We start from the raw sequence: 3,995 nt of genomic DNA, 5'->3' as shown, positions 1-3,995 counted from the left end.
GCTAGATCAGTATTTAGCTATTCTAACTGTGGAGACTGTTGTTGTCGGGCTGGTTCTAGCCGGCTGGTTCAGGGAGAGGAAGCCGTGGGGACGGCTAGAGCCTGGGCAGCTGCCCCTGCAGTTCCGTATTTGCTAGTGTAGGTTCTGATGTGACACAGACTACCTTTTCTCCACCCACATGAATTTTACAGGAATCCCATCAGATATGCCGTGAGGACTACTATTTTAAGTACTGATAACAGTCCTGGATTCATTCCTGTTTACAATTCTCCTGTTTGCTACTCGGGAGGACTTTAATTTCAATCCAATCCCAGCTTGTTTTCTTGTCTCGACCCAGGAAGGAAAGATTTGCGCCAGATGGCGTCTATGCGGTACTTAAAGATTTTTGCTTGATGTGCATTCTAGAGAATATGTAAGTAATGTTTTTCTGGATGGTGGAGATAGACACCAAAGCAACACAAGTGGAATCAGAGACAGGGAATTAGTGGCACCTGGACAACTTTTTTAGGGGAGATTTTGTTTTCATCACCTCCTCGCATTTTATGTGCCTTCCCCCTAGTATCTTCATATTGTCTACCAAGAACTTTTATAAGTGCTTCTTGCTGGGTACCTGGGTGGCTCGGTCAGTTGAGCATCCCGCTTTGGCTCAGGTCACAACTTTGGTCTGCAAGTTTGAGATTGAGTTCGAGCCCAGCACGGGGCTGTCTGTTGTCAGCTCGGAACCCACTTCTGATCCTCTGTCCCCCTCTCTTTCTGCCCCTCCCCCCGCTCATGCTCTCTTTCTCAAAAATAAAAATAAATATTTTAAAAAAGTGCTTCTTGCTGCAAATCTCGCTATCACATTCTAACCAGCTAATCCATTGATTCATTGAAATGTGTCTAGATAATGTGTACTGTCATATATAGTTAATTCTAATATCTCTGTTGTCTAAAGCTTGGTTCAGCTTAGCCGCGTGTTAGAATTCCCCGGAGAGTCTTAAAAAATATTGGTGCCTGGATCCCAGTAACAGTTTGTACTAGGACACATAGCTAAACATTGCATAACTTCTCTTTGATATTTGACTATTTTGGTATAGCCTACACACACACACACACACACACACACACACACACACACACACACACACACGTATATAAACATTTTATTTATTTATTTATTTATTTTTAATTTTTTTTGGTAACGTTTATTTATTTTTGAGACAGAGGGAGACAGAGCATGAATGGGGGAGGGTCAGAGAGAGGGAGACACAGAATCTGAAACAGGCTCCAGGCTCTGAGCTGTCAGCACAGAGCCCGACGCGGGGCTCGAACTCACGGAGTGTGAGATTGTGACCTGAGCCGAAGTTGGCCGCTTAACCGACTGAGCCACCCAGGCGCCCCATATAAACATTTTATTTTTAAATACACTCTACACCCAACATGGGGCTCAAAATAACAACCCTGAGATTCAGAGTCACTTGGTCTACTCACTGAGCCAGACAGCCAGCTGCCCCAATAACCAATATTTTCTGAGGACTTACTATGTAGTAGATCATATTTGAGTTACCTCAATCTCTATTTTGTGGATGAGATAACTGAGGCTTACAGAGGCTAAGCACCAATCACATGCCACTAGGAAATAAAGCTAAGATTTTAAATCAGATTTACCTGACTCCAGAGATGCTAGGTTGCTTATTATGTCTTCTCAAGGGATTCAACTGACCCCAGAGCATACTGAAGACTATTAATTTAATGGTTAAAAATGAGTGGTGCATGATTAAACCAAGATAAGCTTTAAGTAGTACTTAAAGTACTTTTTTTTTAAAGTTTATTTTGAGAGTGAGAGTGGGAGGGGCAGAGAGAGATGGAGAGAGAGAGACAATCCCAAGCAGACTCTACACAGACAGCATTGAACCTGACGTGGGGCTCGAACTCACAAACTGTGAGATCATGACCTGAGCCGAAACCAAGACTCAGATATTTAACTGACCCAGCCACCCAGGTGCTCCAAAATACTTTGTTTTGTAAGGTAAACTCTACCCACAACGTAAGGGTCAAGCTTAGGTCCCCAAGATCACATGCTCTATTGACTGAGCCAGCCAGGTGCCCCCAAATACTTTCAAGAATATATTGTTACCCAAAGGAGGTGTGAGTCCATACCTGTCTAAATAACAACCATAAAAGCACAAAGATTATGACTGAGTCCAAGAATCTGAACCTTTCTGGACCTTGCTTTCCATTATGGAAATGCTAAAAATAATTTAAAGTGAATTTGATCATCATTTATGTAAATATTATATACTGACAATTTAAGCCATATCCTCGGCTTTGCATTTAAGAATATACTTCTGTCTTTTGTTTGTTTCTGACTACCTTAAGTGGAAACCAAAACGTTGTATACATTATGAATTTCTTTGGATGTGTCTGGCGTATAATGACAGTGCATGAAATACATAGCATTGTTTTGTTTTGTTTTTTTAAGTGGCCAGTGAATTACTAGTCTAATATTCCCTACCCACAGTTTCAGCAATACATCCTTTCCCTGCGTGCTGCATGGTTACCTTGAATTAGGTTTCTTAACAGTAGGACGGAAGAATAGGATAGGTAGTACTGATAATCGGTGGGGCCAGTCATGCAACCTTTTCCCTCTGTCAATCACCCTGTGTATATTTTGCCAGATTCTCATTGTGTTAGCATCTCTGTGATCAAGGTTCTCTTAATGCTTCTCTTCTTTGTCTTTAGGTTGAATATACTTTGCTTCAGGAGACTGAATATCAGGGTGGAAATAAAGAGCAACATCTTAGTTCTGTAGACTCCTCCTCCCCTTTTTTTGAAGGTAGTAATAGCACATTTATTCCTGTAAACGTGTCCTCTGTGAGAACTGTTCCCTCCTAGGTTACTCTCAGTGGCAAAACAGCAGCAAACACAATAGCACTTGCTTTGTGCCAGGCGTTAAGTCTTATCAGCTAATTCACTCCTTATACCAACTCAATGAAGTAACTATTTTTGTATATTCTACAAAATACTTTCATAGTTAACTTTTGTTGTCGGGCAGATTAAGATAGAGAAGTTAGGGTACTTCAGAAGATTTAAGTAAGGGGAACTAGAACTCTGAGCGAGTCCAGAAGTTACCACCCTATGTTTTGCTAGATCTCTTAAAGGACTAAGTGAATGAAATCAGCAAAAAAGGCAGAGCAAAATGGTTGGGAAAGGATTGCTGAAAAGAATTTGTTGACTTAGGCGACTCAGAATGGAATGTGATTCGTGAGAAGGCAAACTGGTTAGTTAGGACATCATTGTATCCCTCATGTGGGATCTCGGGGTAATAAGTGACTATGGTTATTTTGGAAATGAATCTGCCAGGTACAGTCGCACGGTGATCTGTTACCTTTCGTTTCATTCTTTATGATCTAGAAAAATTAACACAGGAGTAACGTAGCTGAACATATTCAGATTCATTCTCACAGCAACCTTGGAATATATTCTTAGCTTTTCATAACAAAGGCTTGGGGGGAAGTTATGAAACTAATTTGCCCCAAGGTTTATACTGGTTTCCAAGTAGCAGAGCGGGCTGTACACACTTCCCCGCCTATGTGTTTAAACCTGCATAAAGCCCTGAGCATGTATTATGTACTGTAGTTTACAAATTTGCCTTACAACGTACAGAGGCAACGTCTTCATTCCGTACACGCATAAGGACCTTATAGGTATTGATCTTTGTTCCCAATCTTTGCCTGTGGGAGGAGAGAGACCATGGCTTGCGGGGACACCAGGCGGAGGGCGCCGGAAAGGCTGCGCGGAAGGTGGGCTGGGCAGGGCAGGAGACAGAAGCGTGGACACGCACAACCACACAGTCCCCCAAGAGGCTTGGTGGTTGGTGGGCTGGCGTCAGGGTTCAAAGTGTGCATGAATGGGGCCAGAGGAGGGAATGTGAGGGCAGGGAGGGTGTACAACGGAAGGAATCAATCTCGCGGTTTCGAGGTGGGAACAAACCTCGTCTCCCCCCCCCCCCCCCC

The 3,995-nt window shown here is 42.8% G+C and overlaps 1 protein-coding gene across 3 annotated transcripts in view; it reads left to right on the top strand.

Moving 5' to 3' along the window:
• Positions 1-3,667: 3,667 nt before the first annotated feature.
• Positions 3,668-3,995, top strand: part of RIMKLB (ribosomal modification protein rimK like family member B) — a 73,514-nt gene continuing 73,186 nt past the window's right edge. For 2 of the 3 annotated variants that reach the window (XM_040462902.1, XM_040462897.1), the window contains exon 1: positions 3,942-3,960. The gene's annotated coding sequence lies outside the window, so the exon portion shown is untranslated. Of the gene's footprint in view, positions 3,687-3,941; positions 3,961-3,995 lie in introns of those variants that run through there. The other variant, XM_040462901.1, reaches the window with a different exon arrangement.

Source organism: Herpailurus yagouaroundi, unplaced genomic scaffold (assembly GCF_014898765.1).
Source record: "Herpailurus yagouaroundi ecotype Mexico unplaced genomic scaffold, PumYag 355, whole genome shotgun sequence".
Lineage (NCBI taxonomy): Eukaryota > Metazoa > Chordata > Mammalia > Carnivora > Felidae > Herpailurus > Herpailurus yagouaroundi.
The sequence above is the reverse complement of the archived record's forward strand: the minus strand, read 5'-3'. Positions and strand labels throughout refer to the sequence as shown.